The sequence below is a fragment of the Panthera uncia genome (assembly GCF_023721935.1).
Source record: "Panthera uncia isolate 11264 chromosome A1 unlocalized genomic scaffold, Puncia_PCG_1.0 HiC_scaffold_17, whole genome shotgun sequence".
NCBI classification, from domain to species: Eukaryota; Metazoa; Chordata; class Mammalia; order Carnivora; family Felidae; genus Panthera; species Panthera uncia.
The window spans coordinates 124,349,215-124,371,214 of NW_026057577.1; the positions used below are offsets into that span (position 1 = coordinate 124,349,215).

General features: G+C 38.7%; 1 protein-coding gene across 3 annotated transcripts in view; it reads left to right on the forward strand.

Annotated features, from left to right (window-relative positions):
• The window catches only part of LOC125934648 (UDP-glucuronosyltransferase 3A2-like), a 184,969-nt gene that overhangs the window by 15,851 nt on the left and 147,118 nt on the right, over nt 1-22,000 (forward strand). The gene's annotated exons all lie outside the window — the stretch shown is intronic.

Here is a 22,000-nt window from a genome sequence, read left to right on the forward strand (position 1 = left end):
CTCATTCATCTTGCAATGCTATTGAAGTAGCTCATGGCTTTAGTATAGAACAGTTTTCAAGTCAACTCTATACACATTTGTGAAGCACCTATATTTTCAGATTGTGCAGCAGAGATAGAAAGAGGAATAAAACTTGACACGGCCCCTGTGCATTTTGGTTAGGGATATATGAGAGATAAAGAGGGAAGAGGTGACCACACGGTGTGATAAATGCAATGACAAGTGTGCATAAGAGAGACGAAAAGAGTCCTGGAGGGGGCACTTGTCACCCGCTCGGAGTGGTCAGTGGAGACTGCCCAGAGGAGATGAGGTCGGAACTAGACTCCAAAGAATCCGCAGTAACTCTCATTGTCAAGAACATGGGTGTGCACTCTGGGAACAGAGGGTAACAAGTACAGAGCTATGACCAGCAGCATCTGGAGGCTGCTGAAATACAAAGAAAGGGGGTGCGGAGATCTGTCAGAATACTGTGGAAGGGGAGACAGGAGGCAGCATTTCTGGCCTGAGGACCAAAAGACCTTTGCTTATTCAAATCTTCCCCTCTCTCTTTTAAAAACTCTTCTGGGCTGTACCTGCTGGATAGAAAAGTGTACTGAATATTAAAAGCAGAATTATTTTTTTTCCAAATAAATAGATTTCTTCCCCTCAAACAAGGCTTTCTAACAAAACTCAGTGTCACAACTCTCTAGTGGTTGGAGCACTGGCTTTTGAGTTAGGCGGGTCTGAGCATGATTCTGTGTCTACCATATATATCCTGAAAAGTTATTTAAACCTTTAAACTTATGTTTCCCTACCTGTATTATGGCTGTTATGAGAATTAAATAATATGTACTTACCACAGTGTCTGGAGTATAATAAGTATCAGAACACAATACCTGCTGCCATTATCATTATTTTTTTTACTGGCAGTTTCCTAGCATAACATTGCTTTAGTGTCAGGTGGATAAATAAAATGTCTCACTATAAATCCCTCTAACTAAGCTCAATGGCAAATAGACTGGATATCCGGGAGCAAAGCTCCCGGATATTCAGAAAAAGCTGAATATTGGGGCGCCTGGGTGGCTCAGTCGGTTAAGCATCCGACTTCGGCTCAGGTCATGATCTCACGGTCCGTGAGTTCGAGCCCCGCGTCGGGCTCTGTGCTGACCGCTCAGAACCTGGAGCCTGTTTCAGATTCTGTGTCTCCCTCTCCCTCTGCCCCTCCCCTGTTCACGCTCTGTCTCAAAAATAAATAAACGTTAAAAAAAAATTAAGAAAAAGAAAAAGCTGAATATTTAAAACAGAGTAGGTTTGAAATCTTGTTATGTAACTTTGTACTTGTGAAATCACAGCATTAATTTTATTTTGCTAAGTTTCAGTTTTCTCAACTCTAAAATGGGGGTCAGATTTATGGGAGTGTTGTAGGATCAAGCACAATAATCTATGTAAAAAAGTGTTTTTGTAAGCTTCAAAGTCCCATATTATTGTAAGTACCAAATCCTATGGTATATACTTTACATTCTCTTTATTTTATTTTATTTTATTTTATTTTATTTTATTTTATTTATTTCTTAATGTTTTTATTTTTGAGAGCGACAGAAAATGAGCAGAGAAGGGGCAGAGAGAGACAGGAAGACACAAAATCCAAAGCAGGCTCCAGGCTCTGAACTGTCAGCACAGAGCCTGACATGGGGCCCGAACTCACAAACTGTGAGATGGTGACCTGGGCCAAAGTCAGGTGCTTAACCCAACTGAGCCACCAGGAGCCCCCTTTAACATTCTCTCTTAAGTTTTCCTAACAGCGACCACTGAGTGATTTGTAATAGCTAGCTTAACAAGTTAGCATACTACAACAACAGCAAAGTTCTAAGAAATCTAGAAAATGCAAATTGGATTTCTCACTGCATTCAATGATTTTCTTTTATTTAATGTTTTTATTTATTTTTGAGGAAAAGAGAGTGCATGTGTGTGGGGGAGGGGCAGAAAGAGAGGGAGACAGAGGATCTGAAGTGGGCTCTGTGCTGACAGCAGAGAGTCCATGTGGGGGGCCTGAAGTCAAGAACCATGGTATCATGACCTGAGCTGAAAGGGGACACTTAACGAACTGAGCAACCCAGGCATCCCCCACATTTCATCATTTTCTTAGGTTTTTGATTTTGGGTCTCTTAGGCCCTCTCCTACCCCCAATTTTTGAGACTTCAAGTTGAAAAATAAGTGTTAATAGTTTCCAAACTAATTATTCATTAGTTGGGAACCTCGTTGCAAGACAACAGCTTTAGAAGACCTGGAAACAGGCGTGATTTTAACATGATCTTGCCCATATAGATTTTACTTTTTGTTTCTGGAACTATTTTTGAAAACCTGATTTTTCAAGCATGGAAAAATGAAGGATCATGACGAAGTTTCAAAAGACGCCCTAGTACCACTCATGCAGATTTGCACCTGCGTGCATTTACACGCAAACGATTTCATTTGCATGTACAAATTGACTAATTAGGTCGCTAACTATAAGATCAGCAAATGTAAATGCTTATTAGCCCATCAACAAATTTGTGCTCATAAAAAATTTCCAATCATAGCTTATAGTCCAATTTCTTTTCACCTTTTCAATATTGGCAATATTCTTATATGTTCTTTAAATTTCCAAGTATCGGGGGATATTTTCCAAATAAACTTACTCTCTGAAGTGTTAATCCTCCATAAACTTTTCAGTTTCAAACAAAGATAGAAAGATGCTCTATTATTAGCAAAAATGATACATTTCCCACAAAATCCAATGTTGTATATGTGTGTATGTGTAGGTATATGTGTATGCGTATATATATACGTATATATATATTTATATATGTACAAATACACACACACACACATATATATACTCCTTATTTATAGATACATTTTTTAAATTGAATTTTATTACTGAATCTTACTACTTTGTTTTTCAGACCATAAAACTAAGAAGTAGAATAAACAAATACCTCTAGTTAGTTGCACAGCTGGGGATTTGATTCTAGGTCTCCTGATTTATCCTAACATATTAGCGCATTCCCTCAGCGTCCTCTTAGGAAAGACAGAATATCCAAATAAGGCAGAAAGTTAAAATGCAAAACTTCTGATATTATTCAAATGAACTTTTTCTTCTTATCTTTTAACAAGATAACTTGAAAAATGTAACATAATTTGACAGTTGGAGCAGAGGTTGACAGTTAGAAAAACTGGAATTCTTAGGCTTTATGAAAGTTTGGGCCTATGAAACTTCACATAGTGTGTTTTATGTTGTCAAGGACACTGAAAACAACGACTATAATTCGGTCACAGTGTAATTCATAAAAGGGAGAAGATTCTGGTACCAGAGAAATTGAAAAGATATCATCATAGAATAAAGGAGTATCTTATGTATCAAATGAATTTAGTTTTATGTAAAACTATGTAAACAAAATTTATTTAAACACATTTTTCTCAGTCTGTTGCAGGCAAGTTAGGAAGTTCTTCCATATGTTGGGTCGAAATTGACCTCCTCATACTTTCACTCATGACTTTCACTCATACAACCAGTATGGGTACTAGTGCTCCTTCCAGAACACACAAACAAGTTCAATGTCAGATCGCTGGATACTTAGGCAAGCACTGCATATGGGGCAGAGACAACCGATGTTAAAATAAAGAACCCACGTCTTAAAGGCAGACAGAATGATCTAATCTTAAGGGCAGACAAAAAGATCTAGAAGACGTTACTTAGGATTTCAGGAAATATCTAACAACATTCCATGCCAAAGACCATTTGAATAATTGTGTCACTATCATTTTTACAGCAATGACCAAACCAGAACTACTTGAGCACTGTGTCACTTGAAGGTAATTTTACATCTGTTATTTTATATTTGCATTACTATAATGGTTACATATATATTTGATAACTATTCTGTGTTTGAAGGCATATCAGAACTTTTTTTTAAAAAAATTTTTTTTTAACGTTTATTTATTTTTGAGACAGAGAGAGCATGAACGGGGGAGGATCAGAGAGAGGGAGACACATAATGTGAAACAGGCTCCAGGCTCTGAGCTGTCAGCACAGAGCCTGACACGGGGCTCGAACTCACAGACCGTGAGATCATGACCTGAGCCGAAGTCAGACGCTTAACCGACTGAGCCACCCAGGCGCCCCAGAACTTTTTTTTTCTAATGAGAAATTATAGGATACAATGAGTAAAAGTGAGCACACCTTGGGATAAAGTGAAAGGCATGAGTGTCTGATATAGATTTTAACCTGGGTACCTTTGTTCTTGTTGCTTTTTCTACCTAAAATGACCTTGATCTTATGATCTTGGGAAAGATTCATTATCTTGATTTATTACAAGGCTTTCCACCCTATCAGGTCTCATTACTTTTCCATACTCTTCTTATTTGTACTTTATACCTAAAAGTATTATTGCATCTACTGTTGGGTTTGGCTTGCATCCTTTTCCTTGGTGTACCAGAATAACCTCAAGCACAAAAACTGAATCTTACTATTTTTTATCTTTTTATCATATCTCAGGTTAAATGTCACCTTCTTCAAAAAATCTGTCTGCATGATAGGGTAAATTTCGGCTCATGGCTGGGTGTCAGGTCCGCACTAGCACTGTGCTCATTAGAACCCTTGCCAAACTATGAAATTGCATCGCCTCTTGCCCATCTCACCCACTAGAGAACATCCACCACAGTGCATGGCACATAGTGAAACCTCTGAAATATTCTTGCCTAGCAAAGCGACCCACACAATAGTCATTACTCAATGAACTTTTTATGTGGAATAGTTGATAGAAGTTCAATATTTTCATTATTATTATTATTATTAAAATATTATTCAACATTTTATTGATTTCCTGCAATTTTCTAGATTTCCTGGAGGGTAGCTAAATACGGACAATTCAATGGTTACCCCAAGTATAACACTGAATTGCAAAACGCATCATCATCTTCCAAAACAATTTTCTTTACATCTGTAAGGAAGGTGATCCTTCTCCACGCCACTCGAGTTTCCTTAAAGGAAGAGAAGTGTACTGATGCATCTCCAAAGCCTAGTAGGAAGATCTGCAAATAACAGGCATTCAAAAAGTAATTGTTGAATAAAGAAAAGTTTTAAAACTTTGGGGAATTATTCAAAGGCTACAATTGTATTGGTAACATTTACATTTCTGGATGAAGAGTACCCAATGTTTGCAATGTAATTTTAACTTATTTTTTGTAAGTCCGAACTATTTCAGACTACAGTTATTTTTATTGTGTGAAAAAACACATAATATAAAATTTACCATCTTAACCCTTTTTTTTAGTAAAAGGTGAAAGATATATTTGATCTTATCCTAAACATTTTCAAGGATACAGTACAGTAGTGTTTACTGTATGAACCTTATTGTACAAAAGATCTCGAGAACTTTTTCATCTCGTAAAACTGAGATTCTATACCCAGTGGACAACTCCCCTTTTCCCCCCTCTCCCAGCTCCTGGCAACCACAATTCTACTTTTTTCCCTAAGCATTTGACTACTCTAGGTAATTCATGTACGTAGAATCATGGGGTATTCGTCCTTTTGTGACTGGCTCATTTCACTTAGTAATGTACTCAAGGTCCATCCGCTTTGTAGCCTGGGTCAGAATCTGCCTCCTTTTTAAGGCTGAGTAATATCCCATTGTATGTATATACCACATTTGGTTTATCCATCCCTCCATTAATGGATATTCAGGTTGCTTCTGTCTCTTAGCTATTATGAATAATGCTGCAATAAACAGGAGTGTGTCAGAAGAAGGTTTTTAATAACTTTGGATCATCTCTGACTCACATATTACCAAGTTCTTAAAGCTTTTCTCAATCTCTCTTCTGTCTCTGCCTTCCTCTCTAATTGATGTTTCTTTCAATCTTGTTCAGGCACTCACCAATTCATACCTGGAGTGCCAGAACAGTGCCTTAATTTTTCTTCCACTCTTCTATTTCTTCCTACTTAGCTATTTTATACAATGTCATCCATCCGTCAACTTTCCTAAAACTACCACATTAATCATATTCACATAGTGTGGAAAACCTTTACTGAATTTTCACTGTCTGTAGTAAGCGGGGTCTGACTTAAAAGATCCTCTTTCCCTTCCAACTTTATCACCTTTCCCCCTAGTCTAGGTTTTGCCAGTTGCCAGCCTGCTTCCAGGCACAGTGGTAGCAGAAAGGTGGCAGAGGGAAGGCCCTGGAGAAAGGAGCAGGTGAACCATGTCCCCAAGGAAGATGCCATAAGACTTAGGGGCCCCAGGACAAAGCCAGTTAGACACATTTGGGGATAAAAGTTAAGCCAAACAGGAGGAGGAGACAGAGGAGTCACATGCATGCACAGACACATACACAGACACACTGCAGCTACACCGTAGACTCACCGAGACACAGATATCGGCATACACATGACACATTCATATGCGATGACAAAGCTGTGAGTCACGAGACAGGGATTTGAGCATGAAGCCACATCCATCTTCGTGAGTCAGTCCTCCCACAAGACCAGGGCAGCTGACCCAGCGGTCAGGAGAAAGGAGTTCAGAAAACTCAGAGAGGAGAGCAGTGGGTGGCTAGTTGACTTGTTGCACCTTCCCTTGTCCATCTGATTTTACTTAGTTTTAAGTGATGCTTAAAGTTTAAATTGTATTATATGTTCATGTGGACAATTTTGCAAAGATAAACAGGAAAATAAATAATGTACATGTTTATAGGCACATATACATGTATATACAATACCCCTACATTATTTTTTAACGTTTATTTATTTTTGAGAGACAGAGAGAGACAGAGAACAAGCAGGGGAGGAACAGAGAGGGAGACACAGAATCTGAAGCAGGCTCCAGGCTCTGAGCTGTCAGCACAGAGCCCGACGTGGGGCTCAAACCCACGAACCATGAGCTCATGACCTGAGCCGAAGTCAGTTGCTTAACCGACTTGAGTCACCCAGGTGCCCCCAATCGTACATTATTTTTTTAATGTTTATTTGTTATTTATTGTGTGAGAGAGAGTGTGTATGCATGTGACGGGGAGAGAGAGAGAGAGAGAGAGAGAGAGAGAGAGAGATTCCCAAGCAGGCTCTGCACTGTCAGCACAGAGCCCCATGTGAGACTTGATCCTAGGAACTGTGAGATCATGACCTGAGCCAAAATCAAGAGTCAGACTCTTAATCAACTAAGCCACCCAGGTGCCTTTAACATTCTTATATTATTAAGAATTTATCCTATGCATCAACTTTAAAACTGCATAATATTCCACAGATGTATTTAATCAGTCTTCTATTCATTTACATTTCTGTGAATATATTTTGCAGAATCTGGCCATTTCTGAAAGGTGGATTCCTAGAAGTTTGAATATGTTAATGGGTATAAGCAACTTTAAGATTGCTGACAGATATTGTTCAGCTTCCCTCAGTGAGTCCATACCAGTGTATGAGAACTCTGCCTTACTACTTTTCCCAACACTAAATATTTTAAGCCACTGCTATATAAACCAGGCTGCCCTTCATTCACAAATAACATCAGACAAAAAAAGAATCAGCAGATATTTGAGAGAGTTTATTTGCACAAATGGAAAGAACCAAGATGAGTAAGTAGAACATCCAACTCCAGTGAAAACATATAATTCAAGAGATATAAGGGAGTTTAAAATTTCTTTTTTTATATCCTCAGAGAAATATGAGAAGATATTGAAACCATAAAACAGATGACAGTATAGGATGCTATGAGAAGGAACAATCACAGAAAAAGATATTTCTTGGTAATTAAAAAAAATAGGATTCCCAAAATGAAAAAAAAAAAAATCAATAGAAGTGCTATGAGATGACCTTGCAGAAACCTCCCAAAATACAGAGCAAGATAAAGAAGGTAAAAAACCTGAGTGACTAGTTGTCTGGACTGGCCGGTCTTCCCACAGAAAATAAAAACAGAGAGAGAAGTAACAAGAGGGTGGGGGGAAGTACAAGGATTAGAAATATCCATATTTTAATTTATTTTAATGTTTATTTTTGAGAGAGTGAGAAACAGACAGACAGACGAACACGAGCAGGGGAGGGGCAGAAAGAGAGGGAGACACAGAATCTGAAACAGGCTCCAGGCTCTGAGCTGTCGGCACAGAGCCCCACTAGATGCTCAAACCCACAGGCAGTGAGATCATGACCTGAGCCGAAGTTGGACGCTCAACCAACTGAGCCACCCAGGTGCCCCATAAAATACCCACATTTTAAATCAGCAAGTTACAGTTTGGCAAATCAAGAAAGAGAGGTTTACATGTACTGCTCCAGAGTCAGACAAGTAACCACCAGAAGAATCAAAACTTCCAGAGTCCATCAGAACTTAAGGGTGCCAGAGTTAATTCTCCTTTCGTTTCAGTGAGACAAGAGATGCTGCTGATAACTTTTTAATAAAAAATTAAAGAAGTCTCCATATTATTCGGTGTCACAGAGGTAATTGCCAGAATTGCTGCAAGCTAAAATGATTAATTTTAATTTAAAATTATTACTTGTTAATTTGTACTTTTCCATGTTATAGTCTTCTATGCTGTTGGAATTTTTTTCACTAGGTGCATATAATTATTTTTTTACTAGGTGCATATAAAAAATTACATTTCACCAAGATGGGATGATTCACCAAGCTTTTTCAAACACGCAAATGTATGTTTACACAGTGCAGAAGCGATGCATTGGGTGTAGTTTATTTATGAGGCAGCATGTGGGGAGGACGTTGGGGACTAGGCTTGGAAACCTTTCCTCTCTAATTACTCGCAAGAGACCATTCAGGGATCTTGGGAGGGCATGACGTGGTTCTGAGTATGAGGTTCTTCCATGGTGTATTCCACTGCTATACAGGTAGGACTTGCAGTTAGGAAACATATATTGGGAGAAGGGGACAGAGAATCCTTTACATTCGGGGGAGTTAGTTGCAAGGGACAACAGGAAAGAAGAACAGATAATAGAGCTGCAGATTAGGCTAGAGCTGGTAGGTAAAGGATCTTGAAGATGACAAGAAGGTAAAGATTTCAGTGGCAGGCTCACTTGTCAAAAATTATTGAAAAGAACTAGTAGCCAAATTCAACAGATAAACCACTTTCAGAAAGCTATCTGGTTTTCTCCTAGCACTTTATGTATTCATCATAGCCTTGTGATGATGACCAAAAAAATAAAAAATCATTCTTTTTTCTAAGGTATAATGGCCCATAAAATTACTCCATCCCTACAGCACTGAGATACACACATATACCCTGTGAATTACTCTTCTTCAGGAAGAATCATCTTTGCCTGAAGCAAACATCTGTTGCCTGCCCCTGCAAACACTATTCTACCTGTAGTTCAATTTACTGGGATCACACACATAGGAACCCTTTTTGTTATGCATTTCTTATGGTTATCCAGATTAGAAGTAATGAGCCAGAGCCTCAACGTCCAAAGTAACTGAGGAGGAAACTACATTGTGACTGCCATTGTGTTCAAAGTTACACATATGTTGTGTAAACTTTGGAAGAGCATAATCTTCCTCCTTGACCAGAACTTCCTTCTTTGGTTTGACTATCTTATTGCTTAAGCAATATGGCTAAGTTTTAAAAACATCTGGTATCTGCTAAAAAGAAAGAAGAATAGGAGCTCCTGAGTGGCTCAGTCAGTTAAGTGGCCAACTTCGGCTCAGATCATGATCTCATGGTTTGTGAGTTTGAGCCCCCCATCGGGATCTGTACTGACAGTGTGGAGTCTGCTTGGGATTCACTCTCTCTCCCTCTCTCTCTGCACCTCCCACACTTGTGCTCTCTTTCTATCAAACTAAATAAATAAACTTAAAAAAAAAGAAAGTGGGGTGCCTGGGTGGCTCAGCTGGTTAAGTGAACGACTTCGACTTGGGTCACGATCTTGCAGTTCATGAGTTCAAGCCCAGTGTCAGGCTCTATGTGACAGCTTAGAGCCTGGAGCCTGCTTGGGATTCTGTGTCTCCCTCTCTCTCTGCCCCGCCCCCACTTGCATTCTGTCTGTCTCTCTTCCCCTCTCTCTCTCTCAAAAATAAATGAACATTAAAAAACTCTTTAAAAAAAAAAGAAAGAGGGAAGTACAAGGCTTCTGGTACTTCTGGTAGAAGAGAAAAATGTAAGTAGCATTATCTATAATAGTAATAGTAATAGTAATAATAGTCTTCTGCTATTTCAAACAGGTACTCAGAGGCAACCAGTGAGTTTTTCCTAGCAACTACTGTTAGTGAAAGGAAAGTTCTCTCTCACCTCAGAATTTCTAATGCCTTACCTCAAACAGGCATCTTTTAAATAAGGCATCCATTCTAAGTTTACTCTTATGCTGGATCAAAAATAATAAGCTAGATTTATAGAATTATTTAAGGAAACAGGGGCACCTGGGTGGCTCAATCAGTTAAGCATCTGACTTCGGCTCAGGTTATGATCTCATGGTTTGTAGGTTTGAGCCCCAGGTCGGGCTCTGTGCTGACAGCTCAGAGCCTAGAGCCTGCTTCAGATTCTGTGAGTTTGAGCTCTCTATCTGCCAATCCCCCATTTGTGCTCTCTCTCTCTCTCTCTCTCTCTCTCTCTCAAAGGATTGTCTCAGCTAAGCAGGAGTGCAGTAGAGTGCTGCATCATTCTCAAAAAAATGAACATTAAAAAAAAATAATAAAGAAACAGTGTCACACATAAGGAATCCAAGAAGTAACAAATTCTAATGAACTTGAATCTTTACTAAACCATTCTTTGGTTTAAAGATGCAGAAGGGCTCAGTTAGGGAGTGTCATTTTAAAGCAATGGCAAGAAGCTTTGTGTCACTCCTCCCTTTTGTCATCTAGTTGACTAAATGTGCTGGCTGTCATTCTTAATCTGGTAGCTGGTGATAGCTAATTTGTTACATAATCTGGAAGATTCTAAATATCTTCGTTTAGGTATAGGTAGAGGCTAGTGTTTAAGGTGATTTCTTGGACTTTAGTTTCTCTAATTCTTTAATAGGCATCTGGAACACAGTGGTGCCTGCAGTCAGACACTATGAAGAATCAAATTTCCAGAAAGATATTAATTAATAAGGACTCTCTGAGAAAAATGAAATTTGCAATATGAGTATTTCCATTAAAATTGACACTGAGTGTGTCAAAGTGGGTAAATTTTTTTCTGTTGCCTCACCATCCCTTCCCAGGCCTTTCTCCAAGATCTTAATAAACAACACTTTTACCACTGTTGTATTCTAGGGACAACTTGTCTCACCGTGAATGCATTGTTCTGTAGGTGTTCACCATGATCGAACAGAATGTCGGCAAACCATCTCCTACTGGTAGACTTGAAAAATAAAAACAAAACTCCAGAATCCATGGGCTCTTTGGCTTCCAGTCATGATAAATACTTTGAAAGAATACTGGCCAAAAATGTGTGATAAGATCAGGTGTGATTAAAGGTGCCATCAAGATGGCAGCAGTATCAGTGTCCTTTTCTTGGAAATTTGATTGGAACCACAAACTTGGACAAGAGTGGTGGCTGCAGACTTCTTACCAATTTCAGGTCTGAAATGTAAGGGAGATCAGCACTTTCATCTTTCAAGGAGGAGATGAGTTTTTGTTTTTGTTTTTAAGCCATTCCATTAAAGAATGGAGGGTTTTATTTACAAATTCTGGGGAAATTGTCTTGAATCCTCAAGAAATATAAGGGCTAATTTTAGGATCACAGCATTTGCCTTTTGATAATTTTCCCTTCCCACTACCGTCACTAGCAATAACGTGCAATAGAGACTTTAGGTTCACACTCCAGGAGTTTCTAATTGCCAGGCAAGGTAGAAAAATGTATATATTTAACCCTTTTCTTTTCCAGGCAAAATAGGAGACAGATTATTTAAGAATACAGGCTCTAGAGTTAGATTCACCTACTTTAGGCTTACTGGTTCCTTGGCTTACTAGCTGTGTGACCTTGAACCTGTAACCTAATATCTTTTTTCCTCAGTTTCCTCATGTTCAAAGTGAGGATGACACTAACACCTACAGCACACGGAGACTGGGAGCCAAACTATGTAATATCTGAGAAATACATAGCTAGGGTCCTGATTCCCACTGTTATTTAACTATTTTAAGCCTCCATTTTTCATCTGTAAAAAGAGATAATTATTTTTGCCTATCTTATTATGTTGATGTGAACATAACATTTGCTGAGTCTCTTGGTGCATAATAAGACACTGATAAATATCAGACATTATTTATTGCTCTGACTTTTCAGTAAAACAGCAGTTATAACACCAAATATGGCCTCTTCAGAATGAACTTCAGAAACACTGCCATCTAGCGACCCATCTAAACTTCCAATGCCCTCCCTTTTTCAGAAGCTCTAGCTCTACGCCTTTTATTATTTCTAGCTCCTTGACGAGACATGCACTGCTCAAACCTTTAAAGGTGTGCTTTGAAAATGTCCGTCACTGCCAGCCTCTGCTGCCTGCCCCAGACATCAGGGAGCTAGGTACAAAAGAAAGGAAAACACGTTGGCCACATTAGCCTGGGTGTTTCCAGGTTCTAACAATCCATTTGCTTCTCTCCTAACTGTGCGTGTTGACCCAAGCATGGACGGACACAGTGTTTCCTTAAGCAAACACATCCTGCATAATACTGAAAAATCAATAAAACAGCAAAGCACGAAGAATTAGCTATGGCATTACTCCACCACCCCATACTACTATTAGATCACCTTGGGGTGGAGGGTGGTTACAAAGGCTACGGAAGAGCCATGGCAGTTAAGCAGCAGGTCATGTGTGACCAGAGGCCAGTGAGCTAAGGATTATCTCAGCTAAGCAGGAGTGCAGCAGAGTGCTGCAGAGATCACTGGCTCCCAGTGGCATTTGTGTGTTCAAGGACTAGAACAGAAAATGCCCTAAAACAAACTGAGCAGGTTGAACCTCATCTAAAGAGCAAACACAGAAATGCAGTAACTAATGGTGACCTCTGCGCCATACGCTTCAATGTCATTCGTTGTATTTTCATCATCTTGCTGCTTTTTGTAGGCAAACAAATTTGGGTAACAACTGCTCAGGCTCTAACATTGAAGAAAGTTCTCAACTTAACAGTGACTCTTCCAACTCTTTTGCTTCAATTACCCAGATAATAAAAGTAAAATTTCTGAGGGGTGCCTGAGTGGCTTAGTCAGTTAAGCGTCCCGCTTCGGCTCAGGTCATGATCTCACAGTTCGTGGGTTTGAGCCTTGTGTTGGGCTTGTGCAGCTCAGAGCCTGGAGCCTGCTTCGGATTTTGTGTCTCCTTCTCTCTCTCTGCCCCTCCCCTGCTCGTACTCTGTCTCTTTCTCTCTCTCAAAAATGAATAAACATTAAAAAAAATTTTTTTTTTAAAAAGTAAAATTTCTGAGAGTAGAGATAAAGAAGGAGGTCAGGCCCTAATTGCCTAGAATTCTATTTCTGCTTTCTGCTCGATTTTTTAGTTCAGGGCCCTGCTGTCCAAATCTTGACCCCATCCTCACTTTAAGAAACCTCGGCTGGCCTCAGTGGGGTGAAATTTTCCAGTGATGTTCTCTCTGAACCAAGTTCCCACTTCTTTTCACACTTAGCACATTGCGTTACATTTATGTGTGTGATTGTTTGATTAATGTGTCTTTTCCCCATTTGACTGTAAACTCCATGAGAGCAGGGACCCTAACTGCTTTTGCCTAGCATCAAATGCCCGCAGTTAGTATAGACCTGGTACAACCCACACACTAAATAAATGATGAAAGGAGGGATCATTCCTTGCTGGCTTAGCCAAAGCTGTCACTGAACAGAAGTGGACACGGCCTGTGCTAGAAGACCTTTGGACCTATTCACTGTCTACCCTGCAAGTTAAAAATGACTGTTACAGGGAGGTCAGAGCACTCAGGGAGATAAACTGGGCCTACAATAGCAGAAGAGGGACAAAATCCATTTGCTCAGACATAGGAAAATAATACCTCACTCTGCTCTGTAAACCCAGGACTCAGTTTAAGATTTACATTAGGGGTAAATTCTTCTCCAAAAGCAAACTTTGAATTGGGTCTAACGATTAAAATTCAATTTTATATTGGTGGTATGCAATTAGTTGATATAACAATTTTCCCCCTAAAAGCAATTCAATACGGCTTTATGGGTCTGATCCCAAAATAATGGTTCGTGCAGAACACTGCTTACAGGTTAGGACCCAAACCGACGTGCAAGTCAGGGCTCACTGCACTGATAAAGGGAAGATGGGAAAATGAGACACAAAAAAACATAAAAAGCCATGGATAATCTCAAAAAATAAAACTCAAGTCAACAAATATCTGTTTTAAGATTAAATACTACAGAATTCCAATTATAGCCTTAGCCTTCAGATTGACAACAATAGCGCTGGGCCTATGCTGTTCGTATCAATGATGCCAAATTTCACCAAATATTTTTAATAAGAAAATACATGGGGTTGAGGAATAAAAGAAATGGCCCATTTCCTCAAGGAAACTATATCTCATTTCCATGAGGAACATGTTACATTTGTTATTGTAAAAAAAAGGAAACTGACTTCTTACCCAATAAAAATAACATTTTGTTTTTGGAATACTCTTGGTTGAGAGAAATTATATATATATAGATAGATATACACACACACACACACATATATATGTATGTATGTATATGTATATATATGTGTATATATACACATGTATGTGTGTATATAATGTTATATATATATATATATATATATATATATATATTCTTTTTAACATTCAGTATCACAGACAGAATTAGTGGTGTATCACAGTGTGTTCTTTAGGACTACTGGGGTTATGGAATATGAAGAACTCTGCTGCCTTCAGCCTAATAAAATACTTATAATGGGGTCAAATAGAATTAAAGGGGCAATTAAACATCCGACAGCAACAGTTTTATAGATTTTGTTTGATTTAAGGAGTATGATGATAGTCTGATAGTCATCATCCAGTGGTTAGAAATTCGCTTTAAACTCTCTGGAAGGCTTATCTAATGAGTAATGTCCCAAATAGCTCCAAATAGGTTCCAGAAAACATGAGCTGTATAGGTTTAGGAATTTTATAAAAGGAATCTAGTTCTGGTAATCAAGGTAGGACCATATATTACATGGAGCCCCATTATATGTTGGTTTCTAAAAGATTGGATTCATGTAATCACTTACACTCTTCAGCACATTCTCCTGTGAACAAATAAAGAAATGAGAGTTCAAAAAATCCCAATGCATTCCTAGGTTCCAGCATTCTGTGAGTCTCACATCTTACATCCCTCTGACTGATATAATGTTCTTTTTTTTTAATTATTAAATTTTTATTTTTATGATGTGATGACTTTTTAAATAGAGCTAGGATCTAGGACTCTCATAAAAAAAGTGTTTGCTAAGCTGCATGTGTCTCTAACATGCCCTTTGAGATTTATGGTACTAAGGACACAACTGACCCACCCTACAGATTAAATGAAATCACCTCCGTGTAATGACCTCAGCTCATTCATATCTGGCATGTTCTGAGTAATGCAAGTGTTGTCATTTATATTGTAGTATATGTATTACATTATCGCCCATCAATCACTGGTACTGTTTCAGGGAAATAAAAGGAAATGTGCTAAGACGCAGAGCTGATAAAGGAAGTTAATCTAAATTAGAGGTCTTATAAATTTAATGGTAGACTGATTCCTGTTTCAGAAAGTTGGATTGACTAAAAGAAGTGAAAGGAGAAGACAGAATTCACATCAAAGACATAAAATTTTAAGTGTTCTCTCACCCTACATTGGTGATACCAGTTAAATCTGAGTTCTTGCCAATTTCCTAAGGGAACCAAGCTTTCTCTTGGTTACAATATGCATGAATATATTCCTGAAAGACTATATATAATCTAAATTTGTACAAGACTAAATGTATCATATATATTCAAGGAAGTGGTTCCTCCTCCCTACAAAATAGTATGATACACTTTTATGTAGCAATTAGTTCTAAAATATGTCACAAAGAATTTGTTACTATGATTGCTAAATTATTGAGGTTTGTGAATTATTTACTTAAAAAAAAACCTTGCTTCTGATGTATTGAAACTCAAACTCTTGAGTATATGCAAGGTTATTCCTATAATACTACCCATCCCTTTAATTAATTTGTATTTGACCATACTTTCTTAAGTAAAACAGAAAGGGGTAAAATTTTAGCCGTTATACTAGGAATGTCTCTAGGATAAGATTAATTGATCCTGGAGGTAAGTCTGTGCTAACCTCTGTCATAGCATTTGATCATTCTTAAATTGTAACTTTGTGACTTGTCTGTTTCTCACTGAGCTCCTTAAGGACCGCAGCAGTGTCACAGCAAATAGAATGAACTCAACAAATATTTGTTCAATTCATAAGTTGGGTTTATGCAAAAACAAAATAGGGAGTCAACTGACTTTAAAAATTCCTTGGTAGTACATGTATCAGATGTACTTAAAATTATATCACAAAAATTTGATTTGAGGAGTTTTCCTGTTGCATTGCACTCTTTTTTTAATTTTTTTTTGTTTGAGAGAGAGAGAGAGAGAGAGAGAGAGAGAGCAAGAGCATGCATGCACACATGAGCAGAAGAGGTGCAGAGGAAGAGGATGAGAGAGAATCTTAAGCAGGCTCCATGGCCCAGTGCAGAGCCCAGTGCGGGGGTTGATCTCACGGTCGTGACCCGAACTGAAATCAAGAGTCAGACGCTTTACCCACTGAACCACCCAGGCTCCCCACATTTTTTCTTAAAGCCAAGTATATTTGTACTGATTTTCAAGGAATCCTAAACCCTTTATTAACATTAATGTAATTTAATTCAATGAGCTTTATTGAATTCCTACTCTGTGCTATGTGCTAAGAAAATAATGAATTAGACACAGTTTCTACCCTCACATATTAGAGGTGCAAAGAAACAATTATAACATAGAATAGGAATAGTCATAATGTATGTGTAACACACACACTTAGCATAGAAGAGGGAGGATTAAATCTGCTGAGACAAGTCCAAAAGACTTCCTGATAGAGGTGACAGCTGAGGTTTCGACGATGTGTAGTAAATGACTAATGAGCAATTAGTTGGGAAAGAGGAGGAGAGAATCATTCCGGGCAGAACAATATATGCACAAGCAGAAACATGGAACCTCATGGATGGAGACAAATACAGAAGGTGGGGATGTGCTGGAGAACGTGGCCATAGAGGCAGGCAACGTGATCTTATGTAGGGTCTTGTCTGATATTCTAGGGAGCTAGCACTCAATTGATAAGCAAGAGTTTTAGCACGAAGTACTACACTCATACTTGTCTTTCAGAAAGATGACATTTGTTGCAGGAGGAGGATCAGAGAAAGAGAAGATAATAAGGCACAAAGTTAAAAAAAAAATGCTGGACAATGCCAAAGGGAATACAGGGGAGAGGGTAGACTCAGATTTAACAGGCACATGAGCAGAACTTGGAAAAAAGTTATCTGGGGGTAGTGGTGAGAACTACACTAGGCTAAAAGCATCTATTAGCATTTCTGAAATTCGCCAGACAACTTCTTCTGTACTTCACCTTCTCAAAAGAATCACTTAAGGAGCTGTTTAAAACTCCAAAGCCCAGACCCATGAAATTAGATTTTCTGAAGTTGGAAGCCCATATTAGTGCAATTCCAAAGTGTAGTCTAGGCTGAGGTCCACTGGTGTCGATGGACTCTTCCTTCAAGTTATTTGTGGAGAAAATGAGAGCTTAAGCAAAAGCACTGAAAGTCACAGGAAATGGGAAATAGAATCCAAGCCTCCCGATTTCTAGCCCAGGGGCCTGACCACCAGATCGAATTACACCTAGGAATATCAGCAGATCACTGACAGTGCTGATAAGTCAGGTCTGTGGCATTCATCCATTTATATTTCTGCGTGCTCAAAGCTGGCCGAGACTGACTACAGTAAGAAATAGAAGACATTTTTCCTTCACCTGAGATGATGACACTTAAGAAGATGACAAACTAATTAGAAAGACCTAATACTTCTAAACATAAAGCCAGAGGACCTATATTACCAGATATAGTTAATAGTAGAGGCACTTACTGAAAGAGTCATAGCAATTCAGAGAAGTGAGAGTTCACTCTGGAAAAGATCACTCAAGAAAGAGACAAGACACATCGAAATGTAAACTTGAAATTATGAGCATTTTAAGAGGCAATGAATGGCATTTCATGAATGCTCATGTAACAATCCAATTAATTCTGACAGGTATGCACATAAGTCATTGAGTATTGCTTTTACTAGGTAAAATTTAGTAGATTCAAAAGCAGTTTACAGCCTTTGGATAATTTTTAATTCTAAATCAAACTGTGATGCAGTCATTTTACTCATGGAAAGATTAGGTCAATTGGAGAAAGAAATACAATTATCATTGAAGCAAAATGAGCTATTGAGCTCATGTGGCTCTGAAGAATAGTCTTTCAAAGTGTCTCTACAGACAGAGAGTAGATAATAATCTATTTTTAACTGGCATAGCGATAACATTCACTGTGTCTACATGTAAATATCATCAACTACAAATTTAGTGAATACTCAAGAGTTATTTGGAGAGTAAGAAAGACCACTTTTCCATAATATCACAATCCTTAGTCTTCCCATAACCATCATCCCATCCTCCCTCCTTCCTTTGCACATAGTTGCAACTGGGAGTTCGTCTCTCCTATGACATTGTCCACATTTAGGCTTGAGTTTTGGCTATCTAGGCACACTGTGCTGTACTGTACACCCCCAGAAACACCCCCTGTGACTGGGAGAGGGCAGAATGAGTGACTAAGAGCATGGATTCTGGCCTCAGACTACCTAGGTTCAAATCCTGGCTCTGTAACTCACCAGCACGATCATCATAAAATAAGTGAGTAAAAATATAAAATAGTGAGTAAGTTACTCAGCACCTGTGTTTCAGTTTCTTCATCCCTAAAATTAGAATAATGATAGTATCTACCCTAGAAGATTATGGTGAAGCTATTTCAATCAGTTATAGTAGTTATAGTAGTGTCCTGAATATAGGACAAACTCAGTAAATATTGGTTATGGTGCTGTTGTGATTTATAATAAGAAATATGTATTTGGTCTTTGTTCTGGTCCCTGGCACAGAGTTCCTAAAATGCTTGGAATTTCCTGTGGAGCGGTTAAAGTGTTGTTTGTTATGTTAATGAGACAACTTTTGGAAAAGCAGTGAAGGATGGGGGCTGGTTGCTGGTGGAGCCAACCATGTGATTACAGAGTTGGAACTTTCAGTTCCACTTAGAACTTCAGGGAGTGGAAGAGGGGCTGGAGACTGAATTCAGTTGCCGATGGTCAAAAGTTTAATCAATCACACCTATGTAAAGAAGCCTCCATAAAAAACCAAAAAGATCAGGGTCCAGGGAATTTCGGGTTGGGTGAACACAGGATGCTTGGAGAGGGCCTGGAAGCTCTGTGCCCTTTTTCCAAACCTTGCCTTACACATCTCTGCCAGCTGCCTGTTCCCAAGTTATATCTTTGTATAATAGATTGGTGATCGGGCAAGTAAAATGTTTCTTTGAGTTGCGTGAGCTGCTGTAGCAAAATCAATCAAGCCTGAGAAGCAGGTCATGAGAACCTTTGATCTGTAGCTGGACTTGGGATTGGCATCTGAAGAGGGTGGTGTGGGGTAGTCTTCTAGGACTTAGCTCTTAACCTGTGACATCTGATGCTGATTGTAGTCATTACAAAAACACACTGGAATTGGGTGCAGAATCATAGTTATTACAGTGTCTTATATTAGTAAGTGTTGAATAGATACTGGATGGAAAGGTTGATGAATGGACAAGTGACATAGAAAAAAAAAAAACATCTGATAGAAGAATAACAATATCCACTATAATCACAAGACTTGGTCTTTTTCCTGATCTATTTCAATTCAGCAAATTGCTAGACAAGTTTTATAACCTCTCTTTGACCTTTATAAAATAATGACATCAATACATTCTTCCCCTCTCAAACTGACATGGAGATTAATTCTACAATATTTTTTCACGGTAACATTTGAAGATGATGTCTTACAAGTATAAGAATATTATTTTAAAATATCTTAGTTTTATTCCGCTGTTTTCCAGAAGGAATGGGGAAGCTACTTTTGAAGGAATCCTCGAAGAGCTTAATATTATGCTCTTTGTTCAAGTTAACAGATTTGGAGCACTACCTGTGGTAATTCGCTAATAATATAATGAGAGATCTCTTACTTGAGTTTGCCATTTGCTAAAGCACACAGGGTGAAGACAGCTGTACCTATCTAGGGACTGTGATAAACAGAACACAACTATGACAGTGCCTTTTAAAGAAAATAACAATGAGGTGCATGGGGGGTTCAGTCAGTTAAGTGTCCAACTTCGGCTCAGGTCATGATCTCGCATCAGGTCATGAACTCACGGTGTGGTTTGAGAGTTCCAGACCCGCATCGGGTGCTCTGCTCTCAGTGCAGAGTTCGCTTCAGATCCTCTGCCTCCCTCTCTCTATGCCTCTTCTCTGCTCATGCTCTCCCTTTCTCTCTCAAAAATAAATAAAAACATTAAATAAATAAATAAATACATTTATATTAAAAAAGAAAATAACTTTGTCCTGCATATTGTAAAACTCTAAATAAAACAGGCATAGTTTTTCTCACCTATGTAAAAACATCAAATTGCTACCTATTTGAATTAAAAGTAATCCTTTCTCTAAGATCAGTGTCTTTTAAGATAAACCTAAGGGTTGTAGAGGATGCTTAGTGCACAGCCCAGAGGAAGAAAAGTGTATGTCAACCACTGATTTATCCGTTTCTGCAAAAGTTGCATCTAGGAGATACATCACAGGGGCTGAGTCACTGGAGATCTTCCCAGGCTGAACACAAGCAGCACAGGCAGACTTGAATTTACAACTTGAGGAAAGAAATAAGGAGAAAAACACTGCCAGGAGAAAACCTACCATTCCATTTAGGTGGTTTGATCAATTGTGATTTGTGGAAAGTGCCCGTTTCAAAGCCCATGTGTTTTAGTTTATGAATTTATGCATTTAGCCACATGTTCTGCTGAGGAAGCTGCATTAGTTCTGTGTCTGCCTCCGGGAGGCAGAACAGAGTGCATTTTACACCAACTGACTTTTCCTCTGTCAGAAGATTGCTGTCACTCTAAGCTTTGATCTATACCCCAAATCTTTGAAAAGTAGTGATAAATTATTCCAAATGACAGTTTCTGTATAATTTCACTGCAGGACTTTTAAAGCTGAAAGGAGCTTTAGAGATCATCTAGTGACAACTGTCTTACAAGTAAGGAAATAGAGACTCAGAAAATCTATGAGCCTTGGCCAGGATCATACCACCAGGCACTATTAAAGACAAAATGAGATTCCACAGCCTTAGACACAGAAAGTCTTCTTCAGTTAAGTTGGATTATGCTTTATATTACTTCACATGCTAGAGAAGCTAATTTATTACCTGAAAACAATTCAAGACAATAAGAAGTCTATAAATCAATAATGCAATGATGTGGAATGTATTGTTACTTATAATCAAGATATAGGCAAAAGTCTAAAATGGCAGGCTTCTCGTAAATACGTAGAGAATAATATGCTTAAATGCTTTGACAAAAAAATGTTCATTCTCCACTAGATAACATAGGGCATTCTATTAAAAAAATTTTTTTAAATTTTTTTTTAATGTTTATTTATTTTTGAGACAGAGAGAGACAGAGCATGAACGGGGGAGGGGCAGAGAGAGAGGGAGACTCAGAATCGGAAGCAGGCTCCAGGCTCTGAGCCATCAGCCCAGAGCCCGACGTGGGGCTCAAACTCACGGACCGCGAGATCATGACCTGAGCTGAAGTCAGACGCTTAACCGACTGAGCCACCCAGGTGCCCCTAAAAAATTTTTTTAATATTTATTTATTTTTGAGACAGAGAGAGACAGAGCATGAGCAGGGGAGGGGCAGAAAGAGAGGGAGACACAGAATCTGAAGCAGGCTCCAGGCTCCGAGCTGTCAGCACAGAGCCCGATGCGGGGCTCGAACTCGTCAACGGCAAGA